This window comes from Mus caroli, chromosome 9, assembly GCF_900094665.2.
Source record: "Mus caroli chromosome 9, CAROLI_EIJ_v1.1, whole genome shotgun sequence".
NCBI classification, from domain to species: domain Eukaryota; kingdom Metazoa; phylum Chordata; class Mammalia; order Rodentia; family Muridae; genus Mus; species Mus caroli.
Window position 1 is genome coordinate 4117015 of NC_034578.1, and position 11285 is coordinate 4128299.

Sequence of the window (11285 nt, forward strand, 5' to 3'; positions counted from 1 at the left end):
AAAAAAAAAAAAAGAATCTCCCTTACGAAATGTCACTCAGCACATGCAATCAATTGCCGGGTGGTTGCTCAGTGGTTAGAACACCAGCTGCTCTTGTAGAGAGCTTAGGTTCAGTTCCCAGCACCCACATGGTGATTCATGTGATATGCACCAATACACAAAGGAAAACATTCACACACAAAAAATAAAATTAATTAAGTCCTTTAAAACCAGGGGTAATCCTGGACTTGCTCTCCTTGCATTTCATTCACTGCCCTTCAGGGAAATCGTGACTTGAACCTGTGTGTGGTGCTCTCTGTGGTAGGAAGGGCAGTGAGAGCTGGCCCAGAGGCCTGACCTCTGGGGTCGGTGCTTCTCACATTACATTATACTTCCAAGCCTTTGAAGTTAGCATAGCCCTCTGTTAAGTACTTGGCAAACTATAAAGCTTCCATCTGTGAAACCCTGGGCTCCCCCTTCCGCTCTCATTTACCTTTCACCTACTTTAAAAGAAACCACTCATTGTTTCAGAGGGAAAAATCCAATTTGTCCTCCCAAAAGTCATCTAGGATTCATTGCAGTGCTGCCAGGGGGCTCGGAAATGAGCTAAGGAATCGCCTGGGCAGCACCTTAAGCTTCAGCGTGTAGGGCTCTATTCGGGCAGTGTTGGTACATTTTCTTGTGTATTTCCATTTGTTTCTGTATTAAAATAATGCCAGAAGACGTACAAAGATGTAACAAGTTGCCCTGTAGCTTTTTTTTTTTTTTTAACAGACTTAGCTTTCAGGCTTATTAGATATTTCCCAGATTTTCTCAGTTGGAGAAGGCAAGAACTATTTTAAATATCTCTTAAGGGCTTGGGTTGTTGGTCAGTGGGACAGCACTTGCCTATCATACACAAGGCCCAGAGCTTGATTACCTCAGCACCACAAAAAAATAGATAATTAGCAAATTATTTAAAATATAAAACAAAAGACCTGTTTTGTGTTTATCATGGATGCCATGGGTGATATGAATAACAGAGAAATCATTTTGTTTTGTTTGAGGGTCTTCTCAGAGGTAGGCTGGCCCTAAATTTCCTGTCTTGATAATTCCCCTGCCTCCATCTCTGAAGGATGAGAATTACGGGGAGGCATCACCACGCCTGGATCTTTGTACAACATGAAGTAGACATTTCATACCTAGTGATGTGGCTGAGGGTCAAAGCATCCACCCACGTCCTGTCCATCATCTCCATGGGATGGTGCTGTTTTGTGTGGCTCTGGATCCTTCTGGAGTCAGGGCCATGTTGGATGCAGTGGATCTCTGGGCTCCTGGCTTTTATGTTTATAGCTTGGTCCCGCTTCCTGCTTGATCTTGATGTGCCCAGATGTGAGCAAGTGGCCTTATCTCCTTGCTGCCACAGCTAAGAGGCCCTTCCAACACTGCCTTCCTGGCAGTGACAGCCTGTGTAGTCAAAGCATGAACCCAGACACAGCCTTCCTTAAGCTGCTCATTGGGCTTCTCAGCTGCACACACTGTCTGTAGCTGTATCACTCATACCTCACCCTGGAGCCTCTGCATTTTTAATGCTCCAGCCCCTGCCACTGAGGTTTTGCTTTCTACCTGCAATGCCTCTCTCCCTTAGAACATTCCACGAGGTTCCTGTTGTCTCTCATGAGTCAACTCAAATACCTCCTCCTCATTGATTACTTCCAGGTCTCCTACTTAAGTCAACTTAGCTACTCCTTTGTCCTTGGGACCGCAAACTCCTAAACATGCCTACAGAAGGGTCCCTCACAGTTCTCTGTAATTACCAATTTCTGTTTCTGTCTAGACTCTAGAGTAAGCTCCAGAGAATAGGAGAGGGAACTGTGGTTGCTGTTGATAATATTTTAAGACAGGATCTCACATATCCAGGCTGACTTTCAATTCACGGTGTACCTGGGGATTATCCTGAACCTCTGTCCTTCCGGCTTCTACCTCCCAAATGCTAAGGTAACAGGCCTGGGTCACCAGACAGGACAGGTTTCGAGTTTCTTATAATGAAAATCCCATGGATTAGTCAGCACTCTCAGCTATGATGAAAATGCTTAGGAAGCCGAAAGACAAGTAACCCCCTCTCTCTCTCTGGCAGTGGGAAGACTTCCAAAACAGTTCCCACTTAGCTTTAATCAGGAATCTCTCAGGAAATTCCACATAAAGAAAATACTTCGTGGAAGTATTTGAGTCTGTATGAAAACAAACCAGGTCTTAAAAGTGAGTTGTGGATCAGTGAGAGTGCTCAGAGGATGCTTGCAACTCAGCCTGACAACCAGAGTTCAATCCTTGGAAGAAACCCACATGGTGGGAAGAAAGAGTTGACTTCCTCAGGTTGTCCTCTGACCTCCACATGCATGCCAGGACACACACGCCCACACACATACATACACACACAAAAAAAAAGATGCAATGTAATAAAAATAAAACCTTTTAAAAGACAAAAACCAAAACCAAACAAAACTTGGATCACAGCCAAAACTGAGCTCCTAGCCATGAGGGTAGCGGACAACTGAAAGATTATTGAAAGGACAGAAACACAACAGATTAAGATTATCACGCCAGTCTCAGGAAGAACGCTTTCTCAAATTTGTGGTTCCTAGATCATATGTTGTCACATAAAATCACACATACATGTGTAGGTTAGGTTTGAGAACAGACATGATGTCAACAGCAGGGAGGTGAGGAACAAAGAACTGATGGAGTTGGGGAAGACATGTTTGATCTGTGTATCTCCTAGAAGAAAACAAATAGAAATGTTTAAAGAATAAAGAAAGATGTGGAGCTAAAACCAACATGTATTTACTATAGTGTTCTCTGGTAGAGTTTCAGGTAATAAGCTATATGATGAGGATTCTGTTTTAGATGTCACTGGCCACTGTAGAGAGCAGATAAGATTATGGTACAGAAGGAGACAGAGGGAGGAGACAGACCATGCCAGACCGTCCTACTGCCGGACAGATTTCAGTATGTCCACATGCTGGAGGCTGCTGGGGGTGAGGTCAGGTACGATTGACCCTCACTTATTGTTTCTGAGGAAACAGTGCCCAGGACTCTAAGGTGATTTTCAATTGCATTTTTGGAGCATTACCCATCTGTGCTTTGGGACGGACTGTTTTGGGAGCTGGAGCCTGAAGCCTCTCAGTTATCGTGAACTTTACTGTGAAGACAAGCATATGTTTAGTAGTAGTTAGTCGTAGTCGTAATAGTATGAATGTTTTGCCTGTATGCAGGCCTGGTGCTCAGGAAGGTCACTTCATGGCCCCTGGAATTGGAATTACAGATAGTTCTGAGCCACTGTTAGGTGCTGGTCATCAAACCTAGGTTCTCTGGAAGAACACATTATATATCTAAAGGAATCATCACTTTGCTGTGACAAATCAGCTGTGTACTGCTACCAATTTACTGCTCAGTAGGAATGGAGACCAATTCTTACACTTTCTTTGCCTGTCAACAAGTACAAAAGCTGTCTCTTTTAGTAAATAACAAAAGCTGGGCTGGAGGCTGGGTGTGTGTTGGTAAAGTGCTTGCCCTGCATGCACGAATTGCTGTGCTTGAGCCCCAACACTGAATAAACTGGGCATGGTGTCACACACCTGTAAGTTTAGTATTACAATGGAATACAACCAGATGTCTAAGGTCATCCTTGCTTGGATAATTAAAGCTTGACTGAGGATATGACAGTTGATAGAGTATTTGTGTCCACAAAGCCCCAGGGAGGCAGCATAAACCAGGCTTGGTGGTTCATGGGTAAAAGTCTAGCACTAAGGAGGCTAAGGCAAGAGGATTAGATGTTTGATGATACACTGGTGTGGTGGTTTGACTAGGTACCCCCCCTCACCCCATAAACTTTGAAAGCTTGGCCCACAGGAAACGGTACTCTTCAGAGGTGTGGCCTTGTTCGAGAAAGTGTGACACTGTAGGGGCAGGCTTTGAGGTCTCCTATGCTCAAGCTAGGCCCAGTGTCATCCACAGTCTCCTTTCTGCTGCCTGTGGATCAAGATGTAGAAGTCTCAGCTCCTTCTCCAGCATATTGTCTGCCCCCCTGCTGCCATGATTTCTGCAATGATGATAATGGACTAAACCTCTGAAACTATCAACCAGCCCCAATTAAATATTTTTCTTTATAAGAGTTGCCTTGGTCATGCTGTCTCTTTACAGCAAAATAAAACTTAATAAAGACAACTGGGCTACATGAGACTCTGTATTATAAACACCAAGTAGACGATAAATCACAGTGTTCTTGTATCTTTGGTCATGAGCCTTGCATGGCTGAGCCATCTCTCAGACCTATCACAGCATCCTTAAGTCTCAAACAACTGGAAGAGGGTATGGAAAATGTCTATCAGGTATAAATAGGTAAAAACCTGAAGGAAATGTATTTTACTGCCTTTGGGCTTAAAATAACTAGTTATCATTGCACAAACTGTTTCAGAAGGAATATAATTATATTCAGTGCTTACAGTAAAAAGCTTCTATGTTCTCTGGAAGCAAGATTTTGGCTTACCCTTAAAGTAATTTACACTTAAGAGGCCTTATCTGCTGCCCTGTCCCAGGATCAGTCCCTACAGAAGCTTCTGACCCGGGGGCTAGTAATAACAGTGTTAAGTTACAATATAACCTAGATGGGATCACACTGACTGTGATAAGGAAATGAATGACTGCAAAGCTGTGGCCAGGCCAGCTACTGGCAGGAGACAGGAGACAGCCTGCTTAGAATCAACTTGAGAAAACTGGAGCAGAAGACAGATATGAGAAGTTAGCTCATTAGCCCGGAGCAAAATAAAGGACTCAATAACTAGAAAGCATAGCCAGGAGGTGTGGCAGACACCATTTGTGTGGTTTAAAGAACTTAGGAAAAGTTAGGGGGCTGTGCTACACACTTTACATGAAATCAACTTTGTTGGAGAACACACTTATTTGTGTCTACCTCTTCATGCTCCAGTAGCACCACAGCCTGGGGACTCAGCCTTCATCACATGGTCCATTAGGGGGTGTTCAAGAGCCAAAGCATGGCAGAGTGAAAGCAAGGCAGTGAGGTGAAGCAGAAGGTGGTGGTAGAACCTTAGAAAAGTGGACTTTAATGAAGTTGCTAAAAAGAATATGCTGCCAAGGCTGACTGGGACGTCATGTACAGGAAGGCTGTTACCAATGGCACAATATTTGCCAAAGTTATATAAGAAATGCACTAGTGATAGGGGACTAGCCTCATGCCTACGGTTTGAATATGTCCCCTTCCAAAGTCAGGTGTTACCAATGTGATAGCAAAAGAAGTGGGACCTTTAAGGTCATGAGACCATTACAGCTCTCTCCTTGTGTGTGAGACTACTAGAAAAGGTTTCTCACCATTTTCAACTAGCTTGCTTTTTTTTTTAATACTTATTTATTATTATACATAAGTACACTGTAGCTGTATTCAGATACTCCAGAAGAGGGCATCAGGTCTTATTACGGGTGGTTGTGAGCCACCATGTGGTCGCTGGGATTTGAACTCAGGACCTTTAAGGAAGAGCAGTCAGTGCTCTTATCTGAAGAGCCATCTCACCAGCCCAACTAGCTTCCCTTTATCTTCCCCCCAGGAGGATCACAACATTGAACTGGTCTGCACTGCCTTGAATTTCTTTTCCACAGCTGCAAGAATCAGCATCTGCAAACCCCTGTGACTATGAGTCAGCTATTTTGCTGTGGAAGCACTGACTGACAAGCTTCAGGGAGTTCAGTGATGGCTCTGCTGGATAGGACTGATGCAGAGACAAAGGATCTTTACAGAACAAAGGATCTTTAAGAACTCTGAGGAGGTTAGACCCGAAGCAACAGGGTGGGGAGGCCTTCCTAGTAAGAAACAGAACTATGCTATTACTGTAATGACTGACAAGATCAGTAGGAATAGCCAAGGAAGCCCAAGCTGGGGAGTGACAGAAATGCTTAACAGAACAGTCTCCCCAGGGGCAAAATGCATGGAGAGGCAACAAGAGTAAACCCTAGCCCTGCAGTTCAAAGAATCAATGTGAACAGAAAGGAAGCCGAAGCAGGTCATGGTGAAAGTCCCAACTCTTTTCTCTCTCTCTCTCTCTCTCTCTCTCTCTCTCTCTCAAGATTTATTTATTTATTTTATGTATATGAGTACTCTGTCATTGTCTTCAGACACACTAGAAGAGGACATCCGATCCCATTACAGATGGTTGTGAGACACAATGTGGTTGCTAGGAATTGAACTCAGTACCTCTGGAAGAGCAGTCAGTGAACCATCTCCCAAACCCATTTTTCTTTCCTTTAATGGTGTTTTGTCTGCATGTAAATCTGTATACCTCATAAAGGCATCAGTCCCCCTCCCACGCCCTCCCTGCAAACTGCAGTTATGGATAGTTATGAGCCACCACAGACAGGGGTGCTAGGAATCAAACCTGGGTCTAGCATCCAGTGCTCTTAACCACTGAACCTGAAAGAAAGAAAACTAAATTCAAGACTTCAAAGCCCTAGCCAGAAAGTTTATTCAAGGTCCATGACTCATGCAGCTTGCTAGTTAGGAGGGCTTTTTGGGCTTAGAGCAAAGAACAAAGGCTATAAAGTCATCCCAGGAACCAACTAGCCATAAAGATAGGGAAGACATACAAGAATGTCAGGACTGGCCGGGTACCTTCCTATTTCCTGCCCTTCTGACCTACGTTAAATGTTAACCAGATGCTCTGCTGTTACCTCGATCTGCACGTACAGTCTGCTGATGTTTAAATGAACCAATCATGTGAAACTGTGCCAATTCCTCCCTGCTGATGTTTAAATGGACCAATCATGTGAAACTGTGCCAATTCCTTCCCCAGCCCCAGACCCTTTTCTATAAAAACCCCTACCTTTCAAGCCTCGTGGTCGAATCCACTGTCTTCTGCGTGAGATACATTTCGACTTGGAGCTCCGCCATTAAACTACCTTGTGTATTTACATCAAGATGGTCTGTTCGTGATTCTTGGGTGCACGCCAAATCGGAAGTTGAGTGGGGGTTTCCCCACTAGGTTCTTTCAAAGCATCTCTCTAGCCCCTGCATCATTCTCAACTTAGAGAACCCTGACTGATAGAGAGGGTGAGTCCTCAAGAGGCCTTGCCTGATGTACATTAATGGCAGAGTACTTGTCTTCATAGCAAGTTCTAGGCCTGAGCTACATGGAATTCTGTCTCAAAAGGGGGAAGGGGAAGGGAGTAGAAGAGATAACATGGGGGAGAGAGGGGACGTTGGCAGTGGCTGAGAGTACAGAGTGCAAGCACACAGTGTTGGCCTTCAGAGCGTGAACAATTCACGGTGAGACACCCCCCCCCCCACACACACCGAGCAAATGCAGGCATTAGATGCTTTTGCTGTCAAGGGGTTGTGTATTTTCTCTTTTGGTGGCTTCTATTTTTTAGTAAAAAAGGAATAAAAGTGACTGGTTAAGCACTGGTTTTATGCTCTGAGGGCTACCGCTCCACTGAAGCACTTGGAACAGAGCCATAACATACTCAGGCACGGCCCAGACACCAAGATTCAAGGTAGCGAGGGAGGTGAGAGAGAATGTGGGACTCGGGACCTTGCCAGGATACTTAATAAGGCCAAGCTGGTCTGAGTTCCCAGTTTCTGGGCACTCGCCTGAGACTTAGGCAACTTCCTGCTCCCTGACAGATCCCTGGCCTGGAACATGTGCTGCACTCCCATGTTGGTCTTGTGTCCAGAACAGAGTTTTTCATGTTAACGAGGTACCTAGAGGCCCTGAAGGGTTTAGCCAATCAGTTTCCCTCCCCAGGCACTCCTTCCTGAAAAAGGTATTTAATCTCTGGTCCATCCTGAGAAGATGGCATCCATTTTCCCCAATGAACAGTCAATAAATGGTATAGATAAACATGGACTGTCTCTTTCATTGAGAACCCCAGTGGAGAGGATGGAGAAAGCCTTTGTCAACAGAGCCACAGCCTAAGTTTCTCATAGAAGGCCTCTCTGAGCATCCAGTCAACTGCCACCAAGCTAAAGACAACTACCAGTAAGCTAAGCTGGAGCTCCCATTCTCTGTCCCCCACCCTCACCCCGACCCTAGCCCCTGCCATGAGCTAGATACTGTCCTCAGCTTGCAGTGTCAGATTCCCAATTCCTCAGGCAACTCAGTGTTGCCTGGATGTCCAGGGGTTTAGGAACCTCCGGTCCTGGCCTCATGGCAGGTCCATAAACCCCCCACACACACACACTTCGTTCCTAACTTCTCTGTGCAGTTTTCTAGGGACTCCAGTCTCTGATGTCTATAGCGTATACTTAGATGAGAACTAAGCCTATCACTAGATATGATAATGCCTAGCATGGTGAGGATAATGTGTCCTAGGCACCTATGTTGATTCCGTAACCTATGGAGCTCTCCAGGAAGGAGAGAACTCTTCTTTTGCAAATGAAAAACAGTCCCTAGAAGCCTGGGGATTAAATGGCAAGAGGTGATTTAACTCTGCAATAAGTCAAGCTGTTAACCTTTCTTTTGCTGCCTGTGAGCGACTTTAACTTATCTCCAAAAATTAACTAAATTTAAGTCATCTCTAAAGTATTGTCTTCTGCTAAATAATTACCCTCAAATTGTAGCCTATCCTCAAGCCATCTTTCTTACCTCATATAGGGGTGGCCTAGCTGTTTGATTTTGCTGTTAAGTCTTTCCTGAAGTTACATTCAGATCCAGGTGGTATCTAGTCATAGAAAAGCTTGCCAGTGATGGAAGGATCTGCTTCCAAACCATCTCATGTTTATACCTGCCATGTTGGTGCTCCAAGCTAGCAAAAGACTCCAGTCCCCTGCCATCTAGAACTCAGCATGGGACAGCTTTAAGTATCCACATAGTACAGCAACTGATCTTCCCCAAAGTGAGCAACACAAGGAGGGTGGGGCAGAAGTCACATTCTCTGCCTCCTAAGATCCAGTTCTGAAATATCCTATGGGTCATGTAGGTCAGTCCCATTTAGTGTGGGAGGAAACTACAGAAAGCATGGACACTGGAGGTGAGACTCCCTTGGAGGCCAGTCTAGGAATCTACAACCACCTCACTTTGAAACTACTCTGTCTCCCCTCCAAGTCTGTTTCAGAGCATTCCTTAAATCTACTCAGTTCTGAGGCTGTAGAGACAGCTGGGTCAGGAGCACAGGACTTTTTCTGATTCAAATCCCCACACCATGGGTACAATGTCTGGATATGGAGTTCCAGAAGGTCAAGCTTGCACACAGTTGCATGTATGTATACAAAATTTTATTTATTTATTTATTTTGGGTGTTTTTAAGACAGAGTTTCTCTGTATAACCCTGGCTATCCTGGAACTCACTTTGTAGACCAGGCTGGCCTTGAACTCAGAAATACACCTGCCTCTGCCTCCAGAGTGCTGGGATTAAAGGCGTGCACCACCACGCCCGGCTGTATATATACAATCTTAACAACAATTGTTTGTCTCCACAATTTATGTGTTTTGTTGATTGTGAATGGCATTCTGAAGTTCATATGTGATACTCAATCTCCATATGTTGAAACTGTGGGAGTCGGTGCTATGGTTTGAATCTGAAATGTCCCCCAAGGGATCTCACGTGCTGGAATCTTGGTGCGTGATCCTGCAGTGCTCAGGGAGGTGATTTGGTTATGAGGACTCTAACTTCATCAATGGATGAATTCACTGTTAAGCTGATTAATGTGTGTCCTAATTAGAAAATAATGGAGACTTTGGAAGGTCACTGGGGCACATACACCTTCTCAAATAGCATAACCATATCTTCACATAAAGATTTATTTAAAAGGAAGCTGTGAGGTATCCATGAACAAAACAGAGGGCTGACCTTATCCAGGGTGTGAGGAAGTGTGAACTTGCTTAGTTTGCAGACTTTCATGGTGAGAATCTAGAGGGACTGCTGGCCTTTCCTGTCTATCAAGCCTCTATCAAGACTAGCCAAGTGATTTCCAAAAGTGTGAGACAGTAGCCAACTTCTTGGTTTTCAGATGTTTGGTTCTGATCTTGCCTTTGACAACTTGGCTAAAGTTAAATCTGATTCTGGCAACTACCCCACTGTCTTAGTTAGGGTTTTACTGCTGTGAACAGACACCATGACCAAGGCAAGTCTTATAAAAAACAACATTTAATTGGGACTGGCTTACAGATTCAGAGGTTCAGTCCATTACCATCAAGGTGGGAGCTTGGCAGTAACCAGGCAGGCATGGAGCAGGCAGAGCTGAGAGTTCTACATCTTCATCCAAAGGCTGCTAGTGGAAGACTGACTTCCAGGCAACTAGGGTGAGGCTCTTATGCCCACACCCACAGTGACACACCCACTCCAAGCAGGTTACACCTATTCCAACAAGGTCACACCTCCAAATGATGCCACTCCCTGGCCCAAGAATATACAAACCATCACATTCCACTCCCTGGCCCCCATAGACTTGTTCAAACACATGAGTCTTTGGGGGGCTATACTTAAACATAGCATAATGCAAAATGCATTTAGTCCAACTTTTAAAGTCCTCATAGTCTATAGCAGTCTCAACAATGTTAAAAATCCAAAGTTCAAGGTCTCTTCTCAGATTCATCCAATCACTTAACTGTAACCCCCAAAGACAGGAAACCAGCTGGGCAAATTCCAAACTCTGCATCACCAAGACTGATGTCAAAGTGGTCTTCAGATTTCCACTTCTTTTTCATCTTTGTTTACTGCAACAAACTGCTTTCTCCTGGGCTGGTTCCACTCCCTGTTAGCAGCTTTCCTAATCATGTATCCCAGGGCTCTGGCATCTTTAACATCTTTGAGTCCAAGGCAATTTCAATGTTACAGCTTCTTGTTTCAGTGTCTGGGATTCCACTTGATCTTTAGGGCTCCTCCTAAGGGCTGATATCACTTCTCCAGCTCTGTCCTCCATAGCACTCTAAGCTCAGGTTGATCCACTCCACTATGGCTTCTGTTCTTGGTGATCATCCCATGGTACTGACATCTCCAATACACTGGGGTGTTCCACTCCAACTAGGCTTCACCAATAACCTCTCATAGGCTATCTTTATGGTGCCAAGCCTCAAATCCTTTGCATGACCCCTTCAGCCCTGGGCCATCAACTACAACTGAGGCTGCACCTTCACCAATGGCCTTCCATGGCCTCTCACAGTGCCAAGCCTCAGCTGCTCTTCATAACCCCTTCATGCTTTCAAAACCAGTACCACCTTAGTGACTCTTTCCCATTACCAAGTACAGCTGCAGCAGGAGGTACAACCTTGGCTATCTCTTCAGCTTCTATATGCTCGCAGAAAACAATTCCCAGAAGATTTCAC